The sequence below is a fragment of the Sarcophilus harrisii genome, chromosome 2, assembly GCF_902635505.1.
Source record: "Sarcophilus harrisii chromosome 2, mSarHar1.11, whole genome shotgun sequence".
Classification (NCBI taxonomy): Eukaryota; Metazoa; Chordata; class Mammalia; order Dasyuromorphia; family Dasyuridae; genus Sarcophilus; species Sarcophilus harrisii.
In genome coordinates, this window is record NC_045427.1 from 17,023,029 (window position 1) to 17,046,059 (window position 23,031).

A 23,031-nucleotide genomic window follows, 5' to 3' on the forward strand; every position below is an offset into this window, starting at 1 on the left:
TGTGTTCCAAAGTTTTTCCCTCCTTTCCCTCTGCCCTCTCCCCGAGACAGCAAATAATCCAATATATGTTAAATATGTGCAATTCTTCTATACACATTTCTGCAATTATCTTGCTGCTCAAGAAAAATCAAAAGAAAAAGGAAAACAATGAGAAAGAAAATACAGTGCAAGCAAACAACAACAAAATAGTAAAGATAGGATGTTGTGACTTACACTCATTTCCCATAGTGCTCTCTCTGGGTTGCTGAAGGCTCTGTCCATCACAAAACCATTGGAACTCACCTGAATCTCCTTGTTGTTGATAAGAGCCATGTCCATCACAACTGATCGTCATATAATCTTGCTATTGATGTGCACAATGTTCTCCCGGTTTTATCACTTCACTTAGCTTCAGTTCATGTAAGCCTTTCCAGGCTTTTCTGAAATCATCCTGCTGATTATTTCTTATAGAACAATAATATTCCATAACATTCATATACTATAATTTATTTCCCAATTTATGGGTGGTTTCCAGTTTCTTGCCACGACAAAAAGGGCTGCCACAAACATTTTTCCACAAGTGCATTCTTTTCCCTCTTTTATGATCTCTTTGGGATACAAGTCCAATAGATACACTGCTGGATCAAGGTGCATGCACACTTTGAAAAAGCTTTGGACGTAGTTCCAAATTGGAAGAGACTGCTCTCTAGAAATTATTCTTAGACTCATTTCCACTTCAGAATCTGAGAAATATGATCTGCTGATCATACTTATAGGGCAAACTTCCTGATAAATGGCTAAAAAGAAGTAGAACTTGAAGTCAGGACTTTGAGAAAAGTATGAATAGGGATGTTATGCTATTAGGAGAATTACCAATATGGAATATTAAAGAATGATGGAACTCAGGGACTCTGTAGCTAGAGCACTGAATCTGAAGTCAACAAAAACTTGTATTCAAATCTTGTCTCAGACACTTACCAGCTTTTTGAATCTAGGCAAGTCATATAACTTATTTACCTCAATTTACTCATCTATAAAATGGGGATATAATAGCACCTACTTCCCAGAAGGGTGGTAAGGATTAAATGAAATAGTATTTATTAAAAAAAAAACACTTAGCATAATGCCTGGCATATTTAGTAGGTATTATTAAAAAAAAAAACTTATTCTCTTTTTTTTTCTTCTCTCCCTCCCCCAATTCCTTTATTCACTTTATAGATGAGAACACAGATTTAAAATGATGAAATGACTTACCTCAAATCATCCACTGTCATTGATAATGAATGCATAACTGAAAGAATGACACAAAATCAATAAGTCAACAAATAGTTATTGACATAAAACAGAAGCCAAAAATCTGAGGTAGGGTTGGAAAGGGGAGAACAAGAAGGGATTATGGAAGAGAAAGTTTGGAGAGCCTGGTATGAAGCCTAGAGAGGAATGAAAACATGGCTGACCTGGCCATTTATTTTAAAATGGTGTTTCTTGAAGGAACCAGCCAATCAGATAAAAGAGTCACAAGAACATGCTATTGCTACATCTTCTACCAAAAAAAAAAAATTAGTGATTTTCATTTTCTGATGTGTATCCCAAAGTTTGGGAGAATACAGATTCCAGAGCTTTCATAAGTACCATGGATTTAAAAAATTCGACACCGGTAGTCTTTTTAGGAGAGATGAAAAATTCTCAAAGATGAAGGTCCAAACACACAAAGGGAAAAACAGAAATTATATGAAGATATTGATGTGGAGGCAGAGAGAATTCATTAGGCAACATGGGTTAAAAAGACAAAAGTGAATGCATTTAAAAAGAATGAATAACATGACAGAAAAAAATGGATGTGACTTGAATGTTACCATTAAAATTGCTTACCGCTAAGTGGTCACCATTTAAAAAAATAGAAAATCAGATTAGCTACTTTTTCGCAGATACCATTAGAGGTAAAGTTCTTAATCAAAGAAGGGAAGAAGGTGGTCACAGGAAAAAAAATCTTTTTTAATTGTGTGAAATTGAAAAGCATTTTAATGAACAATGTCAATACAACTTGAATACTAAAGGAAGCTTTTGATTGAGAACTCAATCTTCTATCAAGGATCTAAGGAGTAATGCTAAGTACCTGAAATACAAAATGTATTAAGAGACTAATAGAAAAATATAAGACCAAATGTTATTCCCTAGTGGATAAGTGGTAAAAGGACAGGAACAAAGACTTAACAAAAAGACCAATTGCATGCCTAACAAGATGACAAAGATTAAAAAAAAAAATTGGAAAAGTTAATATTGGAGCCGCCATGTAAAAGAGAATTCTTTTAGAGTACCACTTTCAGAACTGTGAGGTTTGATCTTAATGGAAAGCAATTTGGGACTGTACTAAGGAAATGATTGAAATGTTCATGCATTTTGGCTCAGTATATTTCTATATACTAGGCATAAACCCTCCAAAAAGTCAGCAATAGAGAGAAAGATACCGCATATATCAAAATATTCATAGAAGTATACTTTATAGTGGCAAAGAACTAGAAACAAAATAAATGTCATTGGGTTGACTAAATAAATTTTGCAACAATAATAAAATGATTGTATCAGAAATGTTGACTATGAAGAATTTAGAAATCATAGCTGTCTAATTCTGGCCAAGTCACTTCATCCTGCTTGCCTCAGTTTCCTTATGTGTTAAATAAGCTAGAGAAGAGAATACATAGCAGTATGCTCCAGCATGTTTGGCAAGAAAACTCTAAATGGGATGAAGAATAAGAAATGACTGAAACAACTGAACAGCATCACTCTTGTGAAATGATGGAAAATGAAGAATTGTGAAAATACTACACACAAAGGTGTTAAAAGTGCAAAAAGAAAGAATAGTGAAAACAATTAAAGGAAATTTAATACTATCTGATAATGAATGAAGAAAAGCAAAAATCACCTCCCAACTTTATTTTAGGGTTGGTGAACAATAGTGATATAATTGTGATTATTATCAGATTTCAATGTTGTGCTTCTAATATTGTTGAGCTACTCTTTTTTGTTTTCCTTTTTTTTTCTTTTTGGTGTTTGCTACAAGAGATAACTCCCTGGTTAGAGGGAATGGGAGGAATTTATTTGTCAAAGACAGCAATTTTAAAGCAAAGATAATAAAACAATTAAATAAATGAAAATAAATAAAATTTATTTATATAATTTATATGCCATAAATTATATAACTATATATGTTATTATATAAATTATTAAAATACATAAATAAAATAAAAACAATTAAAATAAATGAAAATAGAATAAAATAGAATAGAATCCTGGCTATACTTCCTCTCAACTGCAAGATTGAGATTCTAGAAATGGATGTTATTGAGGTGATTATTCCCATTCTCATCCTTAATCTCCTGAGGAGTTTTTGTCCTGGTCTTGGGACCAATAGATGAGCTAAATTTTCTCAGTGGACTACTATGTCTCCCGCTTTTGACTTAAAAGAAGAAATTAAGAAACCACAATGGCCAGAAATAGGCATAAAGCAGTACCATGGAGTCATCAATGAGGGATAGATGGGAGGTACCATTGCCAGGATTCTTAACACTTAGATAGTATAGACACACTATACATGAACCACTTGTGGAGCATTATTGAATTCTATTTTGGTGGCAGGTATAATCCACTCTGCATTGGCCTGCCTTTTTATTCCTGTAGGGGAAAATGCCCTTTCAGAACCTAATGTCTCCTTCTGAAGCCTTAGGAAATGTTAATTTCACACTTTAAAGCTTTATTTACCCTTTCAAAGTTTGTTCTCCCCTTCCATCCCCAAGACACCCTTGCCACTAAGCCTGTAAATGAAATAAATGTATCTGTTTATTAATGAGTTCCTAAACCATCTATGCTATTACTGAATGCTACACTAGGCGATTGGAATTGTCATGGAAAGGGAGATGGGAAAAATTTAACTTCGGTTTTTGTCACAGTAAAATTTCTGGGTGGGGATCCAGGGTGAAAAATAGGCCTGGATTCAATTGTACAACTTCGAACTAGAGAGAACCATTCACCAGGATTTTGCTGAGTAAATGAGGAAGCAACAATTACTGCGCAGTTAGCTGGTTGGCTTAATCATAAGGCAGGCACTCAATGCCCTGGTTTCAGAAGAACACCTTCTTCCAAGGGGAGAGATGGAGGGAACAGCTGGAGAGATGACCAGACCTCAATGGGTAAAGAAATGTTCTGCCTGGAGAAGAGAAGACTTGGGGGGAAAGAGGCAGCAGCACACCCCCTGCTTTCAAGTCTTTGAATTTTTTTTTCTATTTCACCATGGAAGGCAGAAGTGGGGACAATGGATGGAAGGCACGATTAGCCTTCATGTCAAGAAAACAAAAGACAAACAGACAGAAACAGAGAGAGAGAGAGAGAGAGAGAGAGAGAGAGAGAGAGAGAGAGAGAGAGAGCAGTTTCCTAACAGAGCATTATAAAGTGGAAATCAGTTCCTGCAGAATTGTATGAGAAATCCCCTTCCTAGGACAGCTTCAAGCAGAGGCTAGATGTTGTTAGATATGTTATACTAAAGACTGCATTCAGACAAAGAATAGATAAGAAGGCTATTGAGCTTTCTTTCACATCTTAAATCCTGGGATTTTGTGATTCTCTTATTTGTATAGAAATAAAAGACGGGTCACCATTGTACTATTAAGATCCCAGCCAGTGACCTGAGCAATGTCTGGAAACATTGCTGTTGGTCTTGAGAAAGGCATCTTTGTTTCCCTGCAATTCAGGCCAGGCTGGTAGATTAGGGAAGTAATAAGATTCTCTTTGATTATGGTGTCAAGGGCATTGAGATGCTAGAGTCAAAGAGCCTCCTTCAGAGGGAAATTTGATTGGGGTCCCAAAATAGAAACCTATTATGGAAACGGGAAATCCACAGCCCCTCCCCAGCAAGAGCAAATCTAACTGACCAGGCTGTGTTTCCTGATGCCCTGCAGATGGGAAAGGAGGAGGGGTGACTGCTGCCTCCAAGAGTCAGAGAAGGCAGCTGCAGCTCTTTTGGCCATGATTCCTGAATAGCCAGTGGGGTCACTGTGTCAGCGTCTGCAATACCTGTAGGATCCAGAAAAGAAAGCACTCATAAAAACAAACTAATCCCAAAGATAGGAAAAAGGGGAGCATAACATTCAGGTCCCTTGACACCCGACTGTTCCTTTATGTTTGTTAACAGCTTTTTAAAGGGCATCTCTCTGCTTCCAAACTACCCCTTGGTAACAGGGCACAATGACCTAATGAATAGAAGAACAGATTCAGACACAGGGTTTCCAAACCTGCCTTTCACACTGTATGACCATAAGCAAGTCACTAGGTAACCCTGGGCAAGAGAATTAAAGTCTGTCACCTTCAGTTTCCTCAATTATCTAAAATATCTTGTTGCTCTCTGTGAGATGGGGCAGCATCTTGGGGAAAAAAAAAACAATATACTAAAAGACAGAAATCACCAAAGATCAGACTTAAACATATAATCTCTCTATCCATGTGTCGATGTATCTGTGTACATATCTATGTATCTATCTATCTATGTATCTGTCTGTCTTTGTGTCTATATATCTATGTATCTGTCTGAATGTGTATCTATATATTTATCTTTGTATCTATCTGTCTGAATGTGTTTCTATGTATCTGTCTATGTATCTACTTTCTGTTTGTCTCCTGTCTGTCTATTGTGTGTGGAGAGAGAGAAGTATATAAATGGAGAGATAAATGTGTATCTACACACACATATATATATATACTATATACACATATACATTATATAATGTATATTATTTCTTATATTCATACATACATTATATATATTCTTATATACATTATATATGCTATATATTATAAAATGTATTTGTATACACAGATATATACATGTTTTGTATTATATATTATATATGCACACATAAGACTTTAACGTCTCCACATATACACACAGATATAATATCCATACACACACATACCGTTCTCAGTTCCTGGCTTCTATTAACTTCTGTTAGATATTGCAGAAATAGTTGTCATTTGATCGTGGATTTCTGACATTAAAGACTTTTGGAAAATTACTTAACTTGTCTCAGCCTCAGTTTGTACCCACCTCCCAGTATGGTTGTAAGGATAAAATGAGATAATATCTTCAAAGTTCTTACAAAGTATTTATTCCAATTATTGACTCTTTGAGGTTATCCATACATCTATCTTGAAAAGGTAGTTTTGAGGGAGAGTGAACAAGGTTGACGTGGATTAGAATAAAGAAGATCACATTTGGAAAGTCAAAGTCATTCCTCTCCATCTGTTCCTAGAAACTTAATCTGTTCCCAGAAAATACCAGCCCATCCATTTAACAGAATTATTCTACTGGACATTATGCCGCATCAACATCAATCTTGGTCTACCACCATCTTTGAAGAATAGTAATTGCTTGTGACTCAAAGGGCAAGAGAGAGATTCATGGTGGGTCCACGAAAGTTGTGGCACACTACCAAGGGCTATTTGTGTTCAGGACAAGTAATACACTATATCATCATGACTTCATAGTCCTGGAACCATGATGATATATTATGGTGGATTGGTCATACAGCATGAGCAAGAAACAACTGATGAGTAGTTGAGTGTTGTACTGAATAAGGGAAAGAGAAATACTAAAACCACAGCAAATACAACTTGGAGAGAAATGACATCAAGAGTCATAGTTGGATTCTCAGGGGAAAATTAACTTTTTTTAAAAAGTTGAACAAACTTCATTGGAGCTAGAGAAATTGCAATAGGCACAGGTGGAAGTGGCGTTAAGAAAGGAGTCATGAGCCCATTGCAATTTGGAAGCAATCATCCTTTACAGTACTGTTATGAGAAGTATGCATGTTTTCCAGTGTATTCTACAGTAGGTGTGGGCAGACATGACCCCCATGGTGGCACACTAACCACAGATAACAAGATATTGGCAACTTGCTTGATGTTTTCAGCTTTACTCTAGATAAACTGTTGTCAAAAAAAAGAATCTTGACTTCTTATTGGCCTGCAAGCTCAGTTTGATTCAACGCTGTGATATAGAAGCCAAGAAAGATGTTGGGGACTTTCAAAAGTCATAATGGCCAGGATGGGGGAGGTGGTGGTGATCCCACCGAGTAGGATATCTGGGGAGTTGTATTCACTTTGGGGCACTGTATTTGGAAAGGAAGATGGTATATGTTGGAGAATATCCAGTGTAAAACATTCAAAATGATGTAAGGTCTTAAAAATCATTTATAGAAACCAGGATATTCACATTAGAAAAAGAAAGAATCATGGTAGACATGATAAATGCTGGCAAGTGTTCAAAGAGCTATCATATATATGGACAAAGGACTAGACTTGGTTCCAAAGGGAGCAGTGACAATAAAAGCAACGGTCAATTGTTGCAAAAAAAAGTGAATTTAGATTTGATATAAGGGAAACTTCTCAACCATCAGAACTGTAAGAAGTTGAATCGGTTGTTTGGAAAGATAGTGGACTTGCTCTCATCAGAAGTCTAGTCAAAAACCAGATTTCACTAGTTTGGAAATATTTTCAAGTATATTTTGGATTAGATGGCCTATGAAATCCCTCCCAACTCTGAAATTCTGTGATTTTCTGGGTTTAAAAATTATTAATTCATAATAATTGTAATTTAACAATAATATTTACCATGTGAGTCTGATTTGGGGACATTATTTTCCTGGATCTGAATTCAATGCATTCAATTGAACTGAAGAAACCTTTATTAAGTACCAACTGTATATAGTATTTTACTGCTAATCTTCATGCTAACCACTGCCATCTTGAGTGATGTACCATGAATTTCAACTCTACTCGGCCCCTCCACTGCCCTGCCACCTTCCATTTTCCTGTCTCAGGGAAATGTGATTGATCTGAGCCATCTACATCATTTGAATGTGGGAGGAAGAGGTACTAAAAATGAAAACCAAAGGGTTGGCAGACAAAGAGGGCTGTATAAATGCTAAACATAGTAATAACCACTCTGGTCTGCTGAGGGATGTGGTGATTGGACTCATTCTCAGATGCTAAAGCTTTTTTCTTCTTTTTCTTTCCCCTTCTGAGTCAATTCTGTTGGAAGGAAATTACTGGGGAGGAGGTAGAAATGGGGGTTTGAGAAAAATTGGTTCCTACTTTGGGGGAACAAATGATGCTTATTTCTATAAGGGGTTAATGTGCCTGATTGCATGTGAGGCCATGGGTTTAAATTTTATTTGTGACACTTAACTACCTTTGTAATTATGGATAAGTTGGATAAGTTTGTAATTCAGTTTCCTCTTCTATAAAAAGGTAGGAGGTCTTGAACTACATTGTTTTTTCAGGCTTAGATCTCTCTCTAGTAAGTCAAATGACTTACTAGACTTTTTAGCACATTCCCCCCCCCATTACAAAATAAGCCTACACAACAAATCCATATATTTGTCTTGCCTATACATACATATATTTACATACACACATATATTTCCTGGTTCAAAGAAGAAATAGCAGGTGAACTCAGTTGAACGTAGAATATATGTGTTTTGCCTAATATGTATGTTTTTCTACCTTAACTGGGCTTCTTTGAAAAACTTCTTGAAGCAAATAAAAACTCAGAGGAGTTTCCATGCAGTTGAATAAAAGGTGATCCCAGGTGAGAAGTCTTAGACAATGCTCACACAGTATGGTCCTCAGGGAACATCCCTTAACCTTTCTGAGACTCAGCTTGCCCATTTGCAAAATAAAAATAAAATGAAGATAATATTGCTATCGAGTATGGGATCTTGTTATGAAGAAAATGCTTTGGAACTCTTACATAATGTGAAACTATGTAAAAGTCTTACCCAGCTCTTATTTGAAGGTAGTTGTGGAAGTAGGCCTGAAGAAGTTTGAACTTCTGATTCTTCATCTGTCTAGTGGGGCAGAGACCAATTCTTCTTGAAAGTTCTTACTCCTCTGATTTATGAAGGATGTATTGGAACATACATGAAAACAGTTAAAACTATAGGTTTCAACCAAAGCAACTTGATCTCTTAGGTTCTTTATTTGAGTTTTGCAAAAATCTGCTATTTCATCAGTGTAAGTCATCCTCTATGTAGGTTGAAGTCCCTCTGTGACTTAGTAGATTATCTTTAAGAATTACAATGGAAAAAAGGGTTTTTTTTTTTTTTTTTTTGATAGATGACAATAGGTAAAATTATGTCTCTTGCCTTACCTCAAGTTGTTCCTTTGGGTCCTAATGTTCATATCCCCTAAGTTGTATTTCATTATCCCAAACTCTCATATTAAAAAAAAAGAAAACAAATCTAGTATAGAATTTTCTGTTGTTTCTTGTCCCCAAACTTATCCTAGTGCTCGTAATTCTGATCCCTGAGTATGGGAGTGCTAGAGGATTCCTTTCAAATCCTAAGGGTTATCCTGTGGGTCTTAATATATATCTTTTCATTCCTTCTTTATTTATTTATTTTTAAATACATATTTCTTAACACTATATCTTGTGAATCTCAGTAATATTCTTTCATAAAAACAATTATACTAAAAGATATAATTAATTTTTAGCAAAGTAATGCCTTTAAATGGTACAGGAAACACTAGTTACAAAATTCCATCATAGTTATAGGGTTCATGATTTTAACAAAATAAATAGTGCTGATGGGAAGAGTTGGCCCAAAATTATCATATAAAAGGGGTGAATCCCCCATATGTAGGATTCTTTTATAGCAAATACAGTTTACAATCCATGATACTTCAGAATCAAGAAATCCTTTCTATTTTTATAATAACAATACATTTTGATGTATATCACAAGTTAGTGTAAAATTTGAACTCAGGTTATTCTGAGTCCAGTTCAGTGCTTTATCCATTTTATTCACCTGGCTCTACACATTGTACAAAGTCCTTACACTAGATTCCTAGGATATGCTTCTAACCATAATTCAACTCCTCACAGGTTGGGGTTCTACATCCTGGTAATCTCGAATGTCAGAGACTATAATCAATTGTTATTAGTCCACCACATCTTCACCATTTGTCCTATAGAATCATGGTTGATCATTTGGTTGATCCCTGTTCTTAAATATTTCAAAACTGTCCTTTTTTCTTGTTTTACTAGCTTCATTCTGCATCAACTTATACAAGCTTTTGGTCATGGGAAGTACATGTTAAAATGGAGGCACTTTTCCACACTCAATCTATTATTATAAGATCGTATGAGCAAAAGTAGATATGTTCTTGAGCAGTAGTGTCAAAGAAGTCAGATATTAAAGGCAAATCTTGACAGTGTAATTGTGAAAACTTGTATAAGTTGATGCAGAGTGAAGTAAGTAAAACAAAAAAAATGTACAATGATATCAGCATTGTAAAAAGAAGGAACCAAGATTATATTACTATGTTGGCATCAGGGTACAGAGTATCCAACTGCAGCTGATCAAACAAAAAAAGGATTTGGAAGGCTCTAGTCCCAAATAATCCATATGAACATTTGGAGAGAATGCCTCTAAATTTGTGCATTGCATATTTCTTTTGAACCACTATGAGTCTGTTTCCTCCACAGAGCATAATGCCTTCTTTGTTGCAGGCGTACCATGCTGGGTAGTCCTGTGCCAGTGTCTCCAATCTCACAATTAATTCCAAAATCCTTCAGAGAGACTCTGAGAATGTCCTTGCATCATTCTTCTGGCCTACTTGTGAGGGTTTGTGTGAGTTCTTCATAATATAGTCTTTTAGGCAAAATTACATTTGGCATTTGAACAATGTAGCCAGCCTTGGAACTGCACTTTTGGCAACAATTCACTTAGCAGCTCATTTTGAGAAAGGACTTTGGTGTCTCATACCTTATCTTGACAGAGAATCTTTAAAATCTTACTAAAACAATTCAAATGGAGGTGATTCAGTTTCCCAAAATGGTGCTGGTAGACTGTCCAGGTTGTACAGTCATACAACAATGAGGTCAGCATAACAGCTCTTTCAGTTTGGTAGGCAGTCTCTTCTCTCCCACACTTTCCTGTAGAGCCTCCAAAACACTGAGCTAACTCTGCCAACGTGTGTATCAACCTCACTTTTTCTATGTACATGCCTAGAAAGTATACTGCTAAGGTAAATGAACTAATTATCTACAACATTCAAAATATCTTCATTTGTTGTAATCAATGGTTCCTTCCTCCCTCCTTCTTTCCTTCTCTTTCTCCCTCCCTCCCTCCTTCCTTCCTTCCTTCCTTTTTTCCTTTCCTCCCACCTTCCTTCCCTCCCTCCCTTCCTTCCTTCCTCCCTCCCTTCCTCCTCTCCTCCTTCTCTCCTTCCCTCCTTTCCTTCCTTCCTTCCTTCTAACCTCCCTCCCTCCCTTCTTTCTTTCCTTCCTTCCTTCCTTCCTTCTATGCTTCATAATTTTTAAATGATGTTTTAAAAGAGAGTTGTGGGGATACTTCCAATCATTTTATGAATGTGTTTCACTTATTGCCCATATATTTTTGTTTTAACTTTGGTTTATACATTATGTTCTCCATTAGTGGAATATAAGCTCTTTGAGGACAAGAGATACTTCTCTTTCATTCTTCATGGCCTCATAAGGAATATTCTCTGGACTAACAATCAAGGCATCTGCCTGGGTTCTGGTCCTGGTCCTGGCTCTGCTAGAATGATCCAGGTGACTTTAAAAAAAATTTCCAATTTCCTACTATTGAAAGCTACAATATAACTAGTTCAACTACATTCTTTTCCAGACAAGGAAACTAAGAATAAGTGAAAAAAATGTCTTTCTCAAAGTCATAGAAATCAAAGTAGCCAACCTGAAATTCTAATTCATCTCCTCTGACTCCAAACCTTGTTACATTCCCTCCAAGGGGGACACATCCATTTCCTTTTCTATAAAATGATAGAGTCGGACTAAAAGATCTCCCAGTATCCCTCCATATGGCCTTTTATGTTTTAGTCTTCTTTCTAGTTCTAATATACTAGATAAACTTTCAAACCTTGACAATTTAAGCTCTAAATTTCCTCCCAGATCTGACATCCCATGCTCTAAGGTTCTTCCCAATTTAGCCATTTTATGTTCTAATGTACCTTTCTTCTCAAACATTATGAATTTTTATTTCTATATGATACAATGAGTTCTAAGGTCCCTGTTAGGTCTATTTTCTTTTGTTCTAAGCTCCCACCTAATAATGACATTTTGCAGTTTAAAATTTCTTATAGTTCTGACATTTCAAAGTCTTTAGGCTCTCCCAGCTCTAACATTCTATGTCTCAAGGTCTCCTTATTTCTGACATTCTGTAATTCTAAAAAAGATGCCTTACAAGACCTAAGGATATATCCAAACAACAGTTCTTCTGAGAGCTTGTCTCCAACTTTAATGGTCCCTGGGCCTTTGACAATCAAATCTTTCTTTGCTGTACACTGCAGTAGTTCTCTTATAACAAATGAAACAACAAACAGTCACCAGTGTACAGTGCACCTCATTTTCTAACTCCTGCTAGTCTGCCCAGAGATGAAAATATGGGCAGCTTTCCTGCATGGCAACTAATCTGGGTACCAGGGACAGCTCCTTCTATGGAGATCTATAGGCCCTGAAAGTGCTGCAGACTCCTGGGGTGCTGCATCCTCCACCACCATCCATCTCTTTTGTCATCTCTCTCCTGCTGAGTGCAGCTCCAGCAAAGTGCCACCGAGCTTTATCAGAGCCCCTGAGTTCTGCTAATAATGGCTGGAGTTTATTGAATCCTTTCTAAAATAATTAATCTAAATCATCTCATTTGCTGCTCACAAGAAATGTATGAAGATCATTCAGTCATCCTTACTTTATGAATATGGAAACTGAGGTGAAGAAAAATCACAGAATCCTAGATCCTAGAAGAGATCTCAGAAGTCATATAGTCCACCTCCCTCATTTTAAGATGAGGAAAGTGAAACCTAGAGAATTTAAATAATTATAGATTTGGAGACAGAAGGGACCTTAGATGCTATTTACTCAACCCTCTCGTGTTATAGATAAAAAATTGAGAACAAAAGAGAAGCAGCTTCAATAAATTAAAAATCCAATAAATGGAAGAGATGGGATTTTAACTCAAATTGTCTTGCTCCAGAGATGAGAGAACACCACCATATCTATATGGGATTTTGGGGAAGAATCTCACTAGTGAACCTCTTTGACCCACGTGAGGATATTGATCAGGTCTGGTGGGATCTCGAGACTCAAACTATTATAGATACCATTTCATGGAGCATACTGCCAAAATTACAATAAAATATCAGTGATCATCTGTCCACAACCTCATTTTACAGATGAGGAAACTGAGGTCCAGAGTAGAGAAGAGATTTGCAAAAGGAAATGGAAGTCTTGGGCTTTTTCCATTCCACTACAGATTTCTCTCAAATTGTTTTTGGATTTTTAATGACTTCCTCACAAAATCTGATCTTGTATGACTGCCATTCAAAACCCTCAAAAATCTGTACTACCCATAAATCTCATCCTTCACTGTTTTATAATATTGACATATATAACAATGAGATGATGGGGCTTTCTCTAGCACATAATAGTAGTAATAATAATAATTATTATTATGATTAGTTCTTATACAGAACTTTATGGTTGCTATAGCACTTCACAAATATTATTTTATCCTTATTACAATGCTGAGGTAGCTGCCATTATCATCCCCATTTTATAGATAAAGAAACTGAGATTAAAAAATTAGCAAATTAGTAAGTATGTATGTAAGGCTGAAATTGAACAAAGGTGCCCTGTTTCCAGGTCTAGAGCCTTAGGAACTTTAACAATATTTCTTGAGTTGACTTGAATGCCAGTACTTCTATTTCTTCATGTGTATTCCCTTTTTCTAGTATACCTTTCCCATGTTACAATGCTGTCATGCTCACTTATATTAATAACTATTGTCAGGAATAATAGCTGATGTTCACAGAGGCACTGAGACATAGGGAAAGGCTCAGAGTCAGGAATTCATGGGTCCAAATCTAGCCTCTAGTCTGGCCATGAGGCCCTGGACAAGTCACTTAGCCTCTCATGGTGACCATAAACTCATGCTCTCAGTTTCCTTCCCTGTAAAAATGAGGTGCTTAGCTTAGATGGATTCTTGACTTGAAATCTATTATCTTAGGGCACTCCTGAAAAAAAATAATAAAATATAAATTAAATAAAACATTTTGTTCCTATGTCCACAAAAGTGGCTGAAGCAGGTGATATGGGGACTTAGAGCTTGGTCAAAAACCAAGGGGACGCCCTGCATCCTGAGTAATTGCCAGTTATTATGAAGTGTTTAGCTTAGATGGCTTCTTGACTTGAAATCTATGATCCTAGGGTTCTCCTCTTCCCCAACCTACCTCAAGAGGAAAAAAGGAAATATTTCTAAATAGGATTGCATATTCTCTGGCAGAGAGTAAAACTGATGACTTTGCACAACTCTGCTTCGTTTAAATCTAATTCACTTGAAAGTAGAGGCATCCCTCAGTTATGTCCTTGGTTGTCTTCAGAAATCAAGGATAAATGACAATAAGTTTATCTGAAAAGGAAAAAAGGAAATATTTTAAAATATGATTGCAGTTGCACTCCTGTGATAGAAGGAACTTCAGAGAACACCTAAATGCTACTGCATGAAGGACCTGGAGCCAAGAGGACCTGAGTTCAAATCCAGCCTTTGACACTTAGTAACTATATTACCCTGGACAAATCATTTAACTTTTGTGTGTTCCAGTTTTTTCATCTATAAAATTGAGGTAATAACAAAGCAAAGATGCATTTACCTTTCAGTTATTTTGAGAATCAAATGATTTAATAATCATAAAGCATTTTGCAAACTTTAAAGAACTCTAGATAGAAATTCTAGGCTATTATTATAATAATTGTGTATGGATATTCAGGGAAGTTTAGTACTCCTGATGTGAGAACTTGCCCAAAAGGACCATTTTTCTACCTTTGGTGGCTATCTATTATTCAGCTCTCACCTATAGATCCAAGAAGTTGTGTGCCATACTTTAGTGAAACGGACATAGCAGATAGATTAAAGCAGGGAGAGGGTAACTGGCAGCCTTTAAACTGGTTGGTGAGTCAGAAAGGTGTCTGCCCAAGTGTGTAAAGATTTCCCTCTGGGAAACAGGAAGATTAAAACAATTAGTCCCACCCACATAGGCAAAAAATGTTTGTGGCAGCCCTTTTTGTAGTGGCAAGGAACTGGAAACCAAATGAATGCCCATCAGTTGGAGAAGGGCTGAAAAAGTTTGATATGTTAATGTTATGGGATATTATTTTTCTACAAGAAATGATCAGCAGGATGATTTTAGAGAAGCCTAGAGAGAGAGAGGAACTGGTGCTGTGTGAAATGAACACAATAGGAGGTTAATATATATGGCAACAAGAAGATTATACAATGATCAATTCTGATGGACGTGCCTCTTATCAACAACGAGATGATTCAGGCCAGTTCCAATGATCTTGTGATGATGAGAGCCATCTATACCCAGAGAGAGGACTGTGGGAACTTAATGTGGATCACGATATAGCATTTTCACTTTTTTTGTTGTGGTTTGCTTGAATTTCATTTTCTTTCTATTTTTTTTTTTTTACTTTTTGATCTGATTTTTTCTTGTCCAGAAAGATAACTGTAAAAATGTGTATGTATATATTGGATTTAACATATATTTTTTTACCATATTTAACATATATTGGATTACTTGCCATTGGGGGGAGATGGGAAGAATTGGAATACAAAGTTTTAGTTTGGTCAATATTGAAAACTTATCCTTATGTATGTTTTGAAAATAAAAAAACACAATAAAATATAAATTAAATAAAACAATTTGTTCCAATGTCCATGCAAGTGGCTGAAGCAGGTGATATGGGGACTTAGAGCTTGGTCAAAAACAAGGGGACCCCCTGCATCCTTAGTAATTGCCAGTTATTATGAAGTGCTTAACTTAGATGGCTTCTTGACTTGAAATCTATGATCCTAGGGCTCTCCTCTTCCCTGACCCTACCTCAAGAGGAAAAAAGGAAATATTTCTAAATATGATTGCATATTCTCTGGTAGAGAGTAAAACATGACTTTACACAACTCTGCTTCATTTAACTCTAATTCACTTGAAAGTTGAAGCATCCCTCAGTTATGTCCTTGGTTGTCTTCAGAAATCAAGGACAAATGGCAATAACTAATATCACCATCATCATCATGTTGAAAGAAAATTCTCTCTACAAAATACATGACAAAAAGACAACTATCATCATCATCATCACATCCAAAAAACTTAAATGAGAATTCACTTTACAAAATATATGCCAAATGGTCATCCAGTATTTGTTTGAAGATCACTTCAGATGATCATACATACACTTATTTCTGCATATGTATCTTCTCATTAGAAAGAAAATTCTATGAGGGCAGGATCTGTGTACCTTCCCTTGCCCAGTGGCAATATGGTAATGGAGGCGCTGGTTATGTAGCCTCAGAACCAATAAGATTTTGGGTTCATGTCTAATTTACCTGAGTCCTAGCAGTAGACACTGACTAGCAAGCTTCTCAACACTTTATAGTCCAGAGCTTCCTTACTTGTGGTCCATGGACTTCCAAGGAGGTCTATAGGGATATGTGTAATTGGAACTTTTATATTTTGATAATTGTATTTCAAAATAACCCTAAGTATTATATTTTATTTATATTAAAACATTATCCTAAGAAATAATGGATAGACTTCGCCAAAAGGGTCCACAACACAGAAAAATAGAACAAATTCTCATCTTGCCAAATCTTTAAGATTTTAATTTGCAAAAAATACACTGACCTGAATTGTTAGAGGAAATTATTTCATTTTAGAATCCCAAATCCAATTCTCCATCCTTACTCTCTTCACCACCTCTCGGAAAACTATTTTATAGGGAGTGATTGCTCATTGCATTGTATATATTTTTTGCCATACCTGAGATCAGATTTGAATTCAGGAAGATGAATCAAAGTAGTTAACTCCAGATATCATTCCTTCACCAGGGGAAACTGAGACAAATTTTGTTTTACTGTATCTTCTTTATCAATTAAACCATAAACATCTGTTCAGCTCTTATTATGGGCCAGGCACTGTGCTAGGCACTGAGAATGCACAATGCAAAATGTGAAAGTCCCTTCTTGAAATTATTTTTAAATTTTATTACTTATTTAAATGTTTTATTTTATTTTAAAAAATTAAATAAATTTATTTGGTACATATATACATATATACACATATACAAAATCAATACTTCTCTGGGCCCTTTCTCAGTCTCACACCTAGCACAGTGTTGAACTCTTGGGAGGTGACTTTGCAGAAATTTCCAAGTGAGCCCTCATTATCAGCAAATGTGACCAGTAAGAAAGATCTGCCATCTTTCAGAAGCCTAGAAGTTCCCGTAATTGCTTCTGGGGGCTGGGAAGGGCTGTCATTGCTGTAAACCATTGCCTCAATATCCTCATCGGGAAGTGGCTCATAGATTTCACTTGGAGAAGTAAAACTGTCACTCTTGCTCTATCTGGGTCATGTTCTCAGAGTTAAGTGCTTTAGAATATCATGGCCAGCAAAGTGTAAAAATTATCTTTGCATCCCAGATACCAACTTGCAAAAAAGTTCCAGAAAAGAGCATTATTATTGAAGTCAGGAGCTGTTCAATAACAGGAGGTCTGTTCCTATCATTCTTCAAGTGAAAATTTGTGGTTGCTCAACAAACATCATTAACTGCTGCTTATGTTCCAGGACCCAGGCTAACCCTGGCCAGACAAGGAAAGGCAAAAACACAGTCCCTCAGAGGGCTCACATTCTGATATGGGACAAAAACTTCTACATGCAAGCTGTCATCCATTTATGCAAAGATAGTTTTGTTTCCTGGGTCAGAATTAGGTAATGATAAAATCAGAAAAATGAAGGTACTTACTCTGTAGCTATCATCAGAAAGTAACTTAGATGACTCCATTTTACATTATCATTTTACAAATGAGGAAACTGAGTCTCAGCTATGATAAGTGACTCATCTAAGACAATTAGCAATCACACATGCCTTATATATTAAGAGACATTTAATAAAAATTAGACTAGGGGATCTGAGCTGAGCTGAAAATAATTATGAAAGAAAGCTAATTCTGAAAACCACCTCCAACTTGGAGAGCCAGTTCCAACTTTGCTGGCTGATACCCAACTCTTTTCAGCATACTGATACAGATAATTACCCTAGCAGTTAAGGGAATAATTGCTAAATGACCTACCAAATATTCCAATACAATAAAAGATATTTTAAGCTCCATATCTAATTGCAAAAAGTAAATCAGATTTATTTTTAAAAGAAATAAAAAAAATAAATGCCATACCAAGTCCTTTTGAAGTTTGAAACACCATGGTTTCCTCGGGTTCTATAAATAGCCTACAAATCCTTAGAACCCCCAAAAGGCAGATCTTCTCTAAGGTAACACTTCCTATGAACTTGATTGTGATATCAGTGAAATGCTTCAGTCTGTTGATCAAGGTTTGTCTCAGCTTCACTTAGCAAAGGAATGACATTTGGAGTCAACTACTGTGATTTATCTTCCTGAATTAAAATCTGGTCTCAGATACTTACTAGCTGTATAACCCTGGGCAAATCACTTAAGCTTGTTTGCCTCAGTTTCCTCATCTGTAAAATGATCAGGAGAAGGAAATGGCAAACCACTCTGCTCTGTCTAGAAAATCCCAAAATTTAGGTGGGTCACAAAGAGTTGGACAGGATGGAAATGACTGACACCAACACAGTGAACAGAGACTGAACTAAAGACAAGAAGAAATGAATTCATATCTAAGCCTCTTATAAGTACATAGAATTTGCTCTGCCATGTGCTTCTGCTACAAATCACCAAAAAGTGTTCTTAGAATATGGAAACTGGATGGGCATGGGCTCTGCCCCATACTCCCAATTCAACTCTGCTCAGTTACTCTCTAGTCTATTTTCAACAGCAACAACAAGCATTTATTAAGCAATTTAAATTTTGCAAAATACTTTACAAACATTATCTCTAATACTGAAAATATCTTATTTAGTCCTTATAGCAATTCTAAGAGGTAGGTACCATTATTATCCCCAATTTTTATAGATGAGGAAAGCAGACATAAGTTCAGACTTGCCCCGGCTCACTTAGTTAGTGTCTGAAGCACAATTTTAATTCAAGTCCTTTCTAACTTCAGCTTTAGCATCTCTATACATGGGGCCATATTAGTACCTTTTTATGAAAACAAAATATTGAGAGAGAGGAAGCTTAGAAAGGGAAAAGGAGATAGAAGGAGTATATGTATGAGAGAGAAAGAGAGAGAGAGACAGAGAGAGACAGAGACAGAGAGACAGAGAGACAGAGACAGAGAGACAGAGAGAGAGAGAGAGAGAGAGAGAGAGAGAGAGAGAGAGAGAAAGAAGAAGAAGAAGAAGAAGAAGAAGGAGGAGGAGGAGGAGGAGAAGGAGGAGGAGAGGGAGGGAGACAGACAGAGACAGACAGACAGACCCAGAAACAAAAACACAGAGTGAGTAAACTTTTCTGGCTTATAGACTAGGGGAGAGTAAAGCTCCTCAGATAAGAATTTATCATCCATCCTCCTCCAATTAGTCACTTAGTTTGTGTTCCCGTGCCCTTGTCAGCTAGGAGTTAGGCCCACATTACATGGAGTCCCCAAGGTGACTCCATATAAAGCCTCACAGTCTCTAATTTCATCAAAAGAAAGTTGATAGGGAGATTTCATTAAACTGTTCTGCCCTTTTCCTTACACAATCATGCAGAAATTAGATCACAAATCTCTGACTCAAGGAGACACAAAATCCCAGGATAGGATCAAGAAGAAAACTGGCCATAAGCTGAAAGTTTGGATACTATTAGAGTGTATCCAGGCCTTTCCTTGCTTTAAATCAGATTGAGTTTTTTAACCATCATGAAATAAGCCTCAGATCCTTTGGAATTACAGCTTGTGGGAAAGGAAATTCTCTCCTCCTTCCATGTCCTGCTTCTCTCTCCAATTGTACTGTATATGAAGGATGCTAAGGGCCAAAGAAGGCAATTAACAGCTGGCATTGGATTGTTATCATCATTTTCAGTTGTGTATCACTCTCCATAAATCCACTTAGAATTTTCTTGACAAAGATATGAACGGGTTTGCCATTTCCTTCTTCAGTTCTTTTGACAGAAAGAAAACCGAGGCAAACAAGGTTAAATTACTTGCCCATGGTCACACTGCTAGTAAGTGTCAGACTGGATTTGAGCTCAGATTCTCATCCAGGATCAGTGCTCTCTCCATTATGCCAACTAGGCTACCTTCATAGGTTAGAAGCAAATCTGAACCCAGGCTTTTCCCAGTACAAGTGCTTTTATCATTCCACTGAGTCCTATGCTTCTCTACCTTTAAACATAATGGTTAAGGTGTTGGATTATCTGTTAAGAAATCTTGAATTCAAATTCTCCCTCTGAGATTTATAAGTTTTACCACCATAAGCAAATCATTTAACCTTTAAGAGCATCAGTTTTATCATCTGTGAAATGGGAATAAAAATATCTATAGCACCTTACCCTGGAGTGTGCTGTAAAAAGATTTTACACACATACACACACATATACATACATACATATACACATATGAGTGTATTTATGCCTATGTCTATGTACTTATATATTTATCTATTTATTTATTGATCTGTTTATCTATGTATCTATCATCTATTTATAATATTATGAAAATGTCAGTTAATAGAGTCATATGTTTTTCTTGATATCCAGGCAGAGCGATGTTTCCTTTGAAGTCACAATTAATAATTGAGTATTTCCCCCTTTAAATGTGCTTTTAGATCTAGGAGAGATATGAGAGGTCATCTTGTTCATGTCCATTGTTTTGACAGCTGAGTAAACTGAGACCCCGTGACTCTAAGTAATTTTTGTCAGGTCAAAAAAAGAAGGAAGCCTTCACGGTAAGAACTTGAACCTACACCTGCTGACTTGAGAGCCTGTTTTCTTTCCTTTGTCCCTTTCTGAGTCACTGGTTTTAGAAAAGTCAAACAGCTAGGTTTATTTGTCTCAGGTTAAACAAGAACAAGAAAAAAGGACAGAAAAATAAATAAACAAAACGTTGTTTCTAAATGGACCTTTCTTTCAATAGACTGAGCGCTCTGGCCTGACAAGTAAAGAGAGACAGACCCTCATGTGGACTCAGCTGTCAACCTGACAGCCAGAAAGAACAATCAGAATAAGGAAAACAAAACTCCCAGTGCCATCCAGGGAAAAAAGTCATTAGGAATCTGACATTTGGGCCTTTCACCTGCCAATTATCTTGTGAGTGTTCAAAACAGTTATTTTTTCTTCTGACATAACACGGATGCTGATGGGAGTTATTTGTTATAGATCCACTTTCAATCTGTTGGGTCAATTCAACAACCATTAATTAATTCCAAGGTCTTCTTCCAGGGATCTGAGAAAAAATGAAATCAATACACAGAGCCTTCCCTCAAGGAGCTTATATTCCATGGTTGGGGGCGGGGAGGGGGAGAGGGGACACACTATGTGCCCATGGAGGTGGGAAATAGAATGTAGAGCTTGGAGAGAGGCTATGTCACCAACTGCCCTCGAACAGGGTATAAAGGGACTAATGACAATAAAGTCTGGACTAGGGGAGAGATTGAATGTCAGATTTGGAGTCAAAACTAAGTAATGCTACTGACTATAAAATAGCTTATAGTTTGCAAAGCCTTGAAGGAAGATGCTATTATTATTATTATTAATTTATTGTTATTATTATTTTATTCCCATTTTACAGGTGAGAAAACTGAAATGGACAGAAGTGAAATAACTTCCAAAGGGTACCACAGTTCATACATATCTGAGGCTGGATTTGAACTCAGACCTTCATGACTCCGGATACCAGATTTTATCTATTGTACCACTCACTTGCCTGAATTTATGAGCTGCCGCAGGAAGACCAAATTCAAATCTTTCCTCAGAAATTTGCTAGCTGTAGAATCCAGAGTAAGTCACTTATCCACTCTCTACCTCAGTTTTTGCTCTATAAAATGGGAATAATAACAGTGCTTACTTGACAGAGATTTTGTGAGCAATTATCATGTGTGAAGCACTTTGCAATCCTCAAAGCACTATGGGTATCTATTATTATTAATATTACCTATTTTTTTTAGCTTTTATTCCTTCATTCATTTGAATTTATTTATAACTATTACTATTATTATTATCTGTCCCTCCTCTGACATTCTTTATTCTAGATTTTCCTAACTTTGATTTATGATTGTATAGAAATTGGGTATATATTTGAGGAGGGAAGCACAACAGTTTACTGGTAAAAAGAAAAAAAAAAACAAGTTCATATGTTCTGTTGGACAAAAATGTTTCCCCAATTTGAATCTCTCTCTCTCTCTCTCTCTCTCTCTCTCTCTCTCTCTCTCTCTCTCTCTCTCTTCTCTACACAGGATGCTATACCTTGATTGCCCAGTCCTGGTTTCTTACCACCTTATGGAGGTTTAAGGCTCTTAGACATTGCCCCTGGATCAGAAAGAGATCTGTTATTACCACATCTCTACCATAGAAATGAGCCAGTTTCCTTAGTTTCCCCATCTATAAAGCACATTACCAATCTCTCAGATGTGTTAAATGCTTTGTCAGTCATAAACTTCAAGAGAAGCAATCGGTTTCCTTTGTTATTGGAAGCAATGCAGACTATCTCTGGGAAATGAACAGTGCAAATTGCATTGACATTGCAACCAATGTGAGAATGAGAAACTCTAGGTCCTGAAATGGTGACCAGGAAGAAATGAAGCTTTGTTTTAGACAAGTGATCAGATAATGCAAGACACATCAGTTTTTTGATTTACAAATTGTCTCGCAGTGAAAGTCCAGATATTGAGTTCCCATAGGAGGAGGAAGAGATGGATTGATGTCCCTGGGTGAAGGTCTATCAGCATGTACAAATGGAGTTGCATAATGAGTGGACTTCTCCCAGCAGGACAACTCTGGCCTAGTTCTACATGATGCAGAGTGGGTATCTGTTTTCAAATGCCTCAAGTATATGGTATTTAACTCTATTTTGCCACTTCCA